Raw genomic sequence first — 12786 nt, 5'->3', positions numbered from 1 at the left:
GAAGAAAACCAAGCACAAAAACCCCCAAACAAACAAAAAAAACCCCCCAAAGACTGAGCCCAAAATAAAACAAGGATAAACAGATTGGAGAAGCTGATCAGAGGTGAAAAAAGCCAACATTCGCTAGCTATGAGACCTGAAAGGATATAAAACTGATACATTTCTGCTTAACATGTAGCAAATAACATTGCTGGATTTATTTTTTTATTTGATTTTCGAAAAACATTAAGCACAAATCTATGATAATAATCATTACAGTAACACTCGTACTACTCAATTTACTGTGATGTTGCAGTCAGGATAATGTTGTTGATAATTGTTTTATTTGGATGTCCCTAAAAACTCTCACATCGGTTTGGTGTTTCCACGTGTGTGTGTGTGTGTGTGTGTGTGTGTGTGTGTGTGTGTGTGTGTGTGTGTGCCTCTGCCCTTGCACTTAATGCCCTCATAAGTGGTTTACTGCTTATTCAGCAATACTGATGGCAGTTCCTTTATCAGTCATCAAAGCAGTGAAATATGAGTGCTAGTTCTTTTACTGAATAGATATTGCTGTAGATTACTTTTCAGGTCTAAAATATTTATTTCCTTTTTTTTTTTGCCCAGCAATGTTGACATTTCACAAAGTGAAAGCAGCAGAGGGGCTTTAAAGGCAGGGCTAAAACACAGCATCAGAGAGGAGCCTTAAGACAAGGCCTGTGTCAGATGCATGAAGTCACTCCTCCTTCATCTACTATGCTAATAGATAATGCCACTTTCAAAAAAGAAAAAAAAAAAAGCTCACCCAATAAACAATCTTTAAATGCCAGACAACTGTGGAGCAGACTTGGAGCATGACACCTTGACAAACTACGCATCCAAAAGGTCCAGGCCCATTTTCTCTTATAGTGCTTAGCTGCTCTTGTTGCTGCCGATTTCAGCATTGCACTTTGGAGAAAGCCGCCCTGTCAGCCGTACGGTGGCGATAAAAGTGAAGTGCTGGTGGCCAGCTCCCTAGCATTTATTTTAGCATAAGTAACCTATAATTTAGCAAGCTCAGTGTTTGGAGGCTCTGAGCAACTCCCCCCACAGTTCCCAGTGACACCACTAGCTGGTTTAGGATCTGAAATGAACATGGCAAAAATAGGGTGCAAAATGAGACCTCAAATGCTAAGTTAGACACAAGACACTTCAACAGTATGAAGTCACGTCTGTATTCCTAGGGGTTTAACAACTAATAATTTACACCGTGACCATTTACAGTGGTCAATGAATATAACATTTTATCAAACGCACTAGTAAATTAGCAACTTCCTCATTTCGGCTGTTTCCTAACCACAGACACAATGCTGATGCCATCCTCTCCTCTTTTCGTCGTTATTCTCTGTCTCACTTCTGTTTCCATGTATGCCAAAATGCTCTGATAACACTTGTTCTTACACACACAAACAAACTTTTCAAAGGCTTGTCCACTCAAACAGAAAGAAAATAATGACTTCCTACTGGAGCTTATCCATAAGCAAATAATTAGGCACAAGATGCAAGAACATAAGTGGATGGCTTGCTAGTCTACTGCATTGGCCACATTCCAGAAAATCACCGAAGTCAGTTGATTCAGTAGAATCTAGATTCTGATAACTTGAATTCTGGGTTTTTCCCAGCCACTTCATGTCCACTGAGTAGGGCTGGGGTTTTCGAAGCTTTTTGAAGTGTGCATGTGAACCCATGGCCGAGATGCCTGGGATTCCCTGCACTCCCAGCTTTGGGGTGATGACTCAGACATGACTCACTGTCACACTGTTACAAAGAGCACACCACTACACTCTTCCCTCACTGCATACACTGCAGTGTCCTCTCAGTTCATAGCTTCATGAAACTGACATGGCTTAAAAGAAAAGTGCCACTTTGAGGTTTTTGACTAGAGACTACAATTCATGAAGCAGAATCAATACTGTCAATACTAATTACAGACCTATTAGTGACTACAATGGACCCTCTTTTCACTTTATAATATGTATGCTTCAATAGAGAACAGAACTTAAGTTAAATAAAACTCAAAAGAACTCAGAATATTTGCTGATTTTTATATAACTACAGAATTAAGCATTTTATATAATAAAATCTCAGAATTTTGCACCTCAGAATTTTGTGGCAAAGATAATGGAAACACTATTATAGCTAAATGCATTGCAGTATGAAACAATGCACACCTTATAAAAAAATATATATATTTTTACTGTGGTAAACACTACTAAGGACAGAAGAAAGTTCTGGCCCCTGTTACGTAAGGCTGTAAGGTATGTGTCCAATCAGGCCCTGGGGCACAGTAGGCACTTGGTCAAGCTTTCGGTTAATGAGTAAGAGTAATTACCCTCAGTAGGGGCTGGTGAGCCTTCCTTGTGAGCTTTCACACAACAGGCTACTATCTGGCCCAAGAGAGCTGAGGCATGTTGAATAAATCAATTTTTTTTCACCTCACTCATTAAATCACAACAGGAGTGTCAAAGTGGTGTATTATACTGTTTTCTTTATTTGTATACAGTGGACACAACTAGTCACTACTCAGTTGTACAATCAAACAACAAGCCCTCCAGTTACTGCTGTTAATGCTGAACTTTGTAGACTTGTCTATTCTGGTAATAGCAAATATGGTGGGGAAAGAGCTTTAACTTACTTACTTATATGAAACTAGAACTACTGGCCTAGTACTTTTTTTTCCTCAAATCATTTAGTTACATGCTGAACAGTTAGATACTTGAAAACTGTGGTTTATATGTTGCTATTTCTAAGATCTTACATTTCAAAATGACTGTATGGATATTTATTAAAAACATTTTTAGCTAACTGAGCCCTTTATAAAATATTGTTTCAGAAATGCTGGTACCTCTCTAGATTTGTTTTGGGTATGGGTATAATGATTTTAAAATATAAATAAATAAAATACAATCCCCCGCCCCCAACACACACAGACACGCACGCACCTTCTTCAGGTTCCACTACTACCAAGGAGCCAAGCAACAACACTTCACCATATTTTCGATCACTTTGGTAAAATTTAGTATAAACTTATCCAGACATGACAAGGCAACAACAAATAGCAACAACTGCCAAGGGAGAAATGGCCAGTAACATTTTTAAGACCAGGGTTTGCAAAAGGTTCATGGCTAGGGTTTGTGAGAAAGACCCAATCCAACAACTGAGAATGAAAATTTTAAATTAACCTAATATCAGTGGGAGCTTTCAGCACAACGAAAGGATTCACTAGAGCTCAGACACCATAAGAGACACTTCATTGGCACACAAGTGACAACCAAGTACACCAGGCTGAATGTGGGAACATTAATTATGTAAATGAAGTGGAGGCATTCAAATTAAATGTTACATAAAACGTGGCCTCCTTGATGAGAAAGAAAGGTTGATTTAATGACAGAATGCTGGCTCAACCACAACAGATGAAAGCAAATGAAAGACTTTTGTAGTGAGAAGTGAAATCATTAAGCCAAAAGTAAAATGCTATATTATAGTCGTCAATATGGATATGGTGGTGTAATTAATCAGTGAAGCACCTATTGAGAAAAACATGACCAAACCCGACCCAAAAAATGTTTTTGGTAGGACTTGCCTGAATAATTTAAACATTTTACAATTTTTAACATTTTACTCATTACGTCAGTTTTCGAATTGCAATTGAGTAATCTGCAGTGTCTTAATCCCTTATTCTTTCCACTTTGTGACTGTATTTTGTTAAAGAAAATGCTTAGTGCAAAATATGACATGGCCAAATGACAAGCGATGCAAGTATAAGAACAGTGATCCTTATATGACTATTGCTCATTCCCGACATGTTTTCAAACATGGCACAGTTAAGATACCAGTAATATTAACCATCTGTTACATACTTATGGGGGGGGTGTAAGGTTTTTTGAGGGGTTGATCTCCTGAGAGAACACTGTGCTAACAAAATGATGTGGGTTTTCTGAAAATATTTTTGACCATACAAAATATGCTGAATCACATATAATTGGACAAAAGTATATGGACACCCCCATAACTATTCAGTTCAGGTGTTTCAGCAATGCTAACAGGTGTAAAATTGAGTATATAGCCAAATATTCTCCATAGACAAAAAGAGGTAGTAAATGGTTTACAATAAAGAGATCAATTACTGTAATTACTCCTTTGCTACAAATCAATTCATGAAGTTTTTTGCTGTGCTAGATGTGACTCAGTCAACTGTGCTCTTAGTGTGAAAGGAAAGTCTCTTGGAGCAACAACAGCTCAGCCACAAAGCGATACACACCACACAAACTTACAAGGCGGAGCAGCTGAGGGATCAAGGCCATAGAGTGCAAAAAGTGCCTACTGTTTGCTGCATCACTCACTACAGAGTTCCATGATGCCTCCAGAAGCAACATCAACAGAAGAACTGTGCATCAGGGGCTTGATGAAATGGGTTTCTATGGCTGAGCAGCTGCGCACAAGATCACTATTTGAAATGGTAAGAATCTGCAGCAGTGGTGTAATGCACACTGCCACCAGACTCTTGAGCAGTGTAAATGTGTTCTGTTGAGTGATGAATCACACTTCACTATCTGACAATGTGATGGCCAAATCTGCATTTGCTGGAGGCCAGGAAAATGATACCTACTGGAATGCACAATGCCAGTTAAGTTTGGTGGAAAAGTTCTTGTTCCATTATGACTGTGTTCTTGTTCACAAAGTGAGGGCCATAAAGACAATGGCTTGGCAAATTTGATATTGAGGAGCTCCAATGACCTGCAAAGACCTCAACATTGCTGAACACCTTTAGGATGAATTGGAACATTGCTTGTTGGCCTTTTCATCCAACATCAGTGTCTGACCTCACAATTTCTTTTTTGACTGAGAGGACATAAATTCCCAAAGAGAGACTTCAGAATTTTATCGAAATTACTTTTAGAAGAATGATGGTTGTTACAGTTGCAAAGAGTGGGTCAACTCCATATTAATGCCCATGGTTTTGGAATGTGATGTTCAGCAAGCTAATAAAGGTTTGATGGATGAATGTCCCTTAGCTCTTTTCACCTCAGTCAGCTGCTTTTGACAGCCATCTCCAAGTTTCTTACACTCTTTGGTCATTATACTTGGTAGAATTATGAGAGTTCATCCAAATCTGGTGGTTTTCTCGCATATTGTCAACAGGGATAAGGTCAGGACTTGGGAAATTTAAAGGTTTCATTTTAACCTAATTTATCCAGACCAAAAACAGATTTCACATGTTTTGTTTTAGGTCATTGTCCTGCTGGAACACCCAATGGTAAGAGACAAATATCTGGCTAATAGTTTGAGGTTGTGCTGAATAATTAAGATAGGCCTACTCTTCCTTCATTATTTCAATGACTTTCTGCAGTGCACTAGTTCCACTGGCAGAAAAAGAGCTTCAGATCATCACACCTCCACCACAATATTTAACAGTAGGTGCAGTGTTGTTGGTTTTGTCACCGAGGTCAAAAAGTGTCCTCCAGCAGCAAATTTCAGTCAAATTTTAAGATGCTGAGTTTAGAGCAGGGGAATAATGACAACATAGTGGCCCAACACTTGAAATTTGGCGGCTACAGCAAAAGAGCGTCCAAATCAAGTTGACTGTGTGTAGTCTGAGCCCAGTATAAGAAACAGATGCATCCTCAGGACTGCAGGGTAGCAATATGGCTGACTATGACAGGTCATCACTAATTAGTAAATGTGTGTATTTGTTCACTGCAACACAAAGTCTGCGCACACGTCTCCATTTAAAGAAGCAGCCGCATGCTGGGGTGACACATGTCTTTGATGTGAAAGTACCTATTCACAGAGAAATACTTAGGTTAATGAGTGTTCCAGTTCATTCTTACATCCACTTCAGACTCCATGTTTACTAGTTAACAGGACACTGCCACCGTGTGTGTGTGTGTGTATACTTATGTGCGTGTTTGTGTCTATTACTGTGATCAAATTACTCTTCTAGGCAACATGTTTCTCAGTAATTCAGCCCTTGATGCTGGTCATTAGGCTAAACTGTGTGCAAGCTTCTACGGACACCACTGGCCCTTTTGCATTTACTAACATCTCCCTCTCCTCACTCATCCTGCACTAGGTGCTCTTCTATAATGATCTGAGATCAGTTTTGTTGATTTTCTCATAGCAGTTAAGCTTTAAAAACTGATTATATCACTAACATATCAAACATCTGTCAGTCATCACACTTGTTCAGCAGGTTTCACAGGTCTTTGCAGGGCATGGCTGTGAGAAGGGGAAAATTGTCAAAATTTGAATTTAAGTACCTCCTTATTGCATATACATAGTATTTGGCATCTACATCTGACAAACATGCAAAGACATGCATGCAAAGAATCTCAATATGTGTGGCACCAACAAGAGCATCCCCACGAACGCACCCATTACTAGCTGGCACACAGTGCATTTTTGTTAACATTTGGAGATAAAGCTTGCTCCCTGTTTGACTGCCAGCATGCTGAACTGAGCTCCATTGTTGGAGCGTAAAGCTTAACACATCGCTATGGAACGCATGCTGAATAGCCCACGAAGAATCAAAGAATTTACTTGATTGAACCATCTCACAAGATCCGGTCACAGGTATCACTTTGAAATATAAGGCTCTCTGACCAAACCTAATTTTTATGATATGTAATTGTATGTGATATCATGTCATAGCATATGACATCACCTCTTTTAAAAAGAGTGACTTGCTGTTTTTTTGATGAAGCATGGCATTCACAATTAACAAATGTCAGTAATTTCTGACATGATAATACAGGCTACTCTTTGCCCATCTCACCATAAGGGATCATCAATGTGTTTTAATATAGGCATATCGCAATTGCAACATGTGACAGTATAAGATAATTACATTTTTTTTGTACTGTTCATCCCAAGCTTCCATGCCACTGTCCACTCAGCACTTTGATTAGTCTTAGCCATTGTGCAGGGGATGCAGAACAGTATGTTGAAGCTCACAATTTTTATATCACATGAAACAATGAATGGAAATACTGCTACGTAAAAAGGACTCCTGGTAATAGTCTTTGATGGCCATTCAGCTACTTCAACCATGCATTGTACTCAAGCGAAACCAGAAAACTACTTTTGATTTTGGACAATGAGGCTACCATCCACTGTTGGCCTATGTCATTCAGTACAATACTATGGTCTAGAATAATCCCTATTTAGATCAAGATGAATATGCATATTTTACATGTAAAAAAACAACAACAAAAAGTGTGAGAGGTGGCATCACTGAATACTTCTTAAATGAAGTAAAAACAGACCTTGGTTCTCTTATCTAATGGTTTCCACTGTCCACATAACTTGTGTCTGGTGAACAACACTACAAATAGTAAGAGTATTTAAATATAACTGCTCAGTAGGTTGAGCAAAACTGGGTCACTTCAACTAAAAAGGCAAGGAACACTTTACCAAATTAATTTTCTAGAGATAACCCTGAACCATGCAGATTCATGGCAAACAAAAGAAAACCAAATAATTCACAGGCTAGATATTGGCCAAATCCTCAATATTTCAGTATCATTAGTCAAGATTGCTAATGCAGACTCCTGGCTCCCCTTCATTATGCTATAAGAGCAAATCTATTATTCATTTTCCAACTCTCAGTCATCCTCATGATGCCATGGCAACAAAAAGGATCTAATCAGCAAATGAGTACCTGAGAAAGGTCCAAAAAGACACATATCTTTAGCTTCAAAAACAATAGAAAACCTTCTAAAAAATCTGCCTAAATTTTGGTTTTCTGCAAATTATACTCAGCACTGATGGTGACAATACTTTTGTCTCTCACCAGGACACATCAAATATATTTCAAAGGATTGTGAAGTCAGTTATGGTTCTTTTATAGAAGCTGCTGGACTGAGGGGCTACTCTATTCACACATAAGGGGTAGGCTGTTTAGTAGTGCTTTTTTTTTTTTGCATGCTACACTTCTACTGACTGAGCCTGGCCTAAGATTCATTTTTTTTTCAATTCCACATTCTTTAAGGGGGCAAATCACTCTAAACCACAAGTGAAGGCTTTCTGGGACTTGTCATTTTACAGGTTCCAGGCTATAATGCCACATGAGTTTATGGATAAAGCAGATAATAAATGTTTTTTGCTTAAAACAACACTCCTTTAAGCATGGATGATTTAGAGGTAGTTCTTGTAAGAGATAGTCATAGTCTATGCAGTGTTACTTGAGCTGAAACATGGAGGCAACCACCTTAGCATATAACAGTTGAGCCTTCTGTGAGACTGTGATCCCATTCTAAAGTTGGCTTTCATTTCCTTCAACCCTTCAAGCTGGTCATTCATCAGATCCTATGTGTGGGTGTTTGTTACTGTGACTGTGTCCAGTGACAGTTAACTCTGGTGTGTAGTGTTTTGCTGTCAAGGTAAAGGTGCAGACCAAGCACAGAAACACCTTGGCACTGCATGTTGTCCAGGTGACACAGTGTGATGGTGCAGTAGAGTTCTCCAAGACATCTCACAGACATGCAAAGTCAAGTAGACCAAATGGAAAGAAAGTCTGTCTCTTTGATCCCTGAAGGAGAGAAATAAGTCATGTCACCAGCCAACCATTTCATCCACTTTGGCTGTTTAGTGAGGTATAATATATATTCCTGTAGAGTCACCTGATATATGTAAAGTGCATCTGGGAGTTGCATGCTTTGCTGACTGGTATCTGATACAGCATGGTTTGCCCTTACATGAATGTCTTCACTAATGTGTGATGTTTCCTCTATGTATAAACACCAAGAAAAAAAAAGAAAATCTCGATATTATATATCCCTGACATGTTTAAAATGCCAAAACCCACTAAATCAACATTAGTTACTTACGTTTTACAATTTTCTCATGAAATCAAATACATTAATGTCATAGATATAAAAAACACACAATTAGATAGAAAATAATGTAATTGCTTTACTTCCATTAGCTAGCATTAGCCAAGGTTTCTCTGACATTAGTTACCAGGACTGGTAAGGCATGGTTGGTACACATGAAATTTGGGTGCAAAAATCCCCCATACAAAACATTTTAAAAATTTTAAATTTGCAGCTGCTGGACAGAAAAACATGTTCTATGCACTGATGCTCATCGGCTCATGAGAGATAAAAGCTGATGCAGGCCAGGTACTGTATAACGTAATACTAGGTAATCAATACTATCAATTACATAAAGGCAGTAGCAATTTACTGTGACCCTGTTCTCGGGTGGCCATTTGGCCTTAGGGAGATGGCTGCACTGTAAGTCAGCAATATAAGCAGCCAGGCCAAAGGAGTGTCGTTCCCCTCCTCCACCTGCTATGTGCATCTTCTTCTCTTCCATGTGCATACACACATACACACACACGCAGTCTCTTATTACTATACCGACACCCTGCCACGACTGAGTTTCTCATTGGAGCATAATCATACAGACCTGTTCATTGCACCAAGATCTTTTACCAAGAATGCATAAGTTGAGAGGGCTGGGGTAGACATGAATGAGTGCGCACACACTATAGTTTGGGACAATACACAGTGGATATATTGTGGATATGGATGTATTGTTTAGACATTGTTCTATGTATAGGTTCTACATACATAGAACCACTTCTGTAGGTTAAGCCACACAGTGACCCAAAAAAAGAGGCAGAAAAAAAATCTCACACATTCACATACATTTTCAATCCTCAGAATTTATTCTAAAGAGTAAATGATTAGATAGGTAACACTGCAGATGTAAGGGTTAGGTGAAACTTTGGGTTAACAGTCAATCAAACTTACCTAACCAGCATTTGTAAATGTATTTAAAAATGGCAGACATTTTCACTCAGTCAAGGTCACTAAACTATTCCACAAATCCATTATTTACCTCATACTTTGGTTAAATTGCTTAACTCCTTGCACTTTGGGCCCTAAATTTCTGAATTTTGCAACTTACTTTTTTTTTTCCCTACAAACTGTCCAGCACGTACAATTCTCACTTTTAGAATCATTGTAATTAATCACTTCAGTTATATTGCTTGCTTACCGTTGTGGCCATGAATCTTTGCATATTAAAATTCAAACATCACGCTTACATTTCTGGACATGGTAAATTTTAAACCATCAAAACTTATAACCAAACTAAGCAGTGATCTATAAGATCTATAGCAGCTAGGATTAAATGAGAATAGACTGATGCAAGAAAGTGCTTGTATGTGTTTTAAAGGTTACTAGCGCGTGTAAACTGTAAGGATAAAGACACTGCTCATGACATGCACTTTGAAACCTAGAAATAAACAGATGTTCCTGTACGCCTTTAAAATGAATTTGTGGCCCTTTGAGTGACAGCCATGCAGGCAATGCTACATGCACAGAGCCCCCGAGCAGAATTCCTTTGACTGCCTTATCACTAGAAGTCAAACAGGTTGGCGTTAACTTTAATCAACTTTAAGTCGTAAAAACATATGTAAAGATACAAAGCTCTAAACACCTGATCAGAAAATGGGAAAGAATTTACGAAAGGACTGTCGCCATGTTATTGTCCCATCTGAACGTCATTAAAATCACAGCCGTGAAAACCCGCTTGCATAACTTCACAGACAGCCATATCTTCTGGGCCGTGTCACACACTGGCTCATTGGGAGCGGTGCGAATATGCGATTAAGCTAACAGGGTAGCTAACCTAGCCACGCTCCAGTACTGCGAGCTGTACACACACACGTCCCATCCAAACTCAACATCCCATCACAGATATGTGAACGTCAGTAATCCGCGAAACTGCCAGCGTAGGGCACGCACTGCACATGTTAACTCATCTCTGTACTAACATAGAATAAGTGGGTAACACTCACCGTTTGTACACTATTTTTGACAGTTTCTCGGGCGTCTGTGGTATGGTTAGCCTGACGATGATCCGCCCTCCGGTTGAGCACTCGTCATGGACCCAAACGTAACGTTTCCGCCCTCTAAAACATTCATCCAATGAAGAGTCAGAGACTCCATCTGACAGTCGTGTCGTCCACTCGCAATCTGGAAGAAGTGAGTTTGACAGCTAGTACTTCCTATCTGAATGCTGCCTAGTTCAAATGCATTGTTTCTGGCCGTTTCGAAAGGAAAGCGATATGCCTCGTACTAAATGGATATTGTCTGGGTTGCTCCCTTTCCCTCTTTTTTCTTATTTGCCTAATAATTTACGCCTTTGTCTTAGAATCATTTGATCTAGTGAGTAAACAGTGTCGCTTAATTTTAATTTTCATCTAAATGCCGTGATTTAGAAGTACTTCAGAGCAATTCTCTGTTAACTCAGGAATTAAAATTGGTAACCGTCTACAGAAATCTACAGTGATTAAAAAGCACACTACCTTTAGAGGCTTTGTGACACTGCCTAATGTTCCTATAATTCAAAAGACGGTGTTGAACCCTTTAACGTACTGAACTTCAACGCTTGGGCCTCAATAGGCTGATCGAGCGGTTAAACTTATATAGTGTCAAGTGATATACAACTATATCGAACAATGAAGAAGAAAAGCTCCTTTTACGGGCGAGTTGATACCCAATCCTTGTTGGGGACGCTCACTGAATGGTCAACACTTTGGCATATGCTTACATTACGAAATCTCGTTGGCCGTTAAAGAATGACGGCAAAGAAAGTAGACCAGCAGAATGGTGGCGATGGCGGCTGGCTTTAAAACAAGTTTTCCTGTGCTGAGGTGGGGGATAAGCGGTGCTTTGCGGTCTTTTTACCCATAACGCCGAACGATTACTATCTAAACAAGTAGTCATTTCGAGATGTCATCACGACTGCATAATTTCGTGCTTTATGTGAGCATTATATTTACATACGTCTCAATTAATTTGGAGCTTTTCTCCATGGACTTATTCATTCTGACTAAATAATAATTTTAGACAGAATAATTCAATCATGGGTGCTTACATTGCTTATATTTTGATATTTTTTCCAGGATTAAAAACAATCTATGACCATTACAATACGTATCCATCACGAAGGAGGAAAGTACCGTGGTTTTTGTTCCAACTTTAAAGTACTAACTATTGTTTAATGTCTCCATCTGGTGGCCATAGTGTAGTCCCTAATGGTTAAGAGTTAAACGCTAGCAGGGTGGGGTCAATGAGGGAGGGATGGAGGGGAATCAGGATAATATTAGTGTCCGGATATTATCATTTCTAAATAATTAGTTTGAATAATTGGAGGATAACAAGTATAAAAACCTGTATCATTAAATAGTGGTACAAGGTTTACTGATCCATTAGCATGATCCATTATCATGCTAATGGATGTCATATTTGTATAAGGCATTCTTTCAAAAACTACTAATAAACTACAGTAAACTTTATTTGTATAGCCCTGCCTATTCTGGAAGAGAATTCCAGAATTTGGGGCCATGGCAGCAAAAAGCAGCCTCTGAACATTTTAGTTGAGCAGTAGGCCCCACCAGCATGTTTTTATGAGCTGATGTGAGGGCCCTTGAGGATACAAGCCTCTTGATCATATCTGCTGAGCCATGAAAGCTACAAGTATAGAGCCAGGAAAGGCCATGTAAAGCCAGTGCAGCTCTTGGAGGATTGGGCAATATGTTCTCTCATCTTAGCGCATGCTAGTACTTTAGTCGCCTCATTCTGAACCCTTTGTAGACTTGAAATAGACCTGTAAGCAATGCATTTTTAGTCCATGCAGACATTTTTGCTGTGAATACATTTATAACCTTGCCTATATTGCAAGCATGATCAAGCATCTTGAAACATTGCTAATAAATAATACTAAGCCTAGGTTTTTGATATAATGTTGGTCCAT

General features: G+C 39.0%; 1 protein-coding gene across 13 annotated transcripts in view; it reads right to left on the bottom strand.

Annotated features, from left to right (window-relative positions):
• The window catches only part of LOC113572988 (uncharacterized), a 65180-nt gene extending 53723 nt beyond the window's left edge, over nt 1-11457 (bottom strand). For 12 of the 13 annotated variants that reach the window (XM_081696969.1, XM_081696967.1, XM_081696974.1 and 9 more), the window contains exons 1-2: nt 11336-11457; nt 10826-11003 (exon numbers count right to left, since the gene is read on the bottom strand). The gene's annotated coding sequence lies outside the window, so the exon portion shown is untranslated. Of the gene's footprint in view, nt 1-8425; nt 8546-10825; nt 11004-11335 lie in introns of all 13 variants that reach the window. The other variant, XM_081696968.1, reaches the window with a different exon arrangement.
• Between the last annotated feature and the right edge of the window lie 1329 nt (nt 11458-12786).

This window comes from Electrophorus electricus, chromosome 14, assembly GCF_041902795.1.
Source record: "Electrophorus electricus isolate QZ-2024a chromosome 14, ASM4190279v1, whole genome shotgun sequence".
Lineage (NCBI taxonomy): Eukaryota > Metazoa > Chordata > Actinopteri > Gymnotiformes > Gymnotidae > Electrophorus > Electrophorus electricus.
The sequence above is the reverse complement of the archived record's forward strand: the minus strand, read 5'-3'. Positions and strand labels throughout refer to the sequence as shown.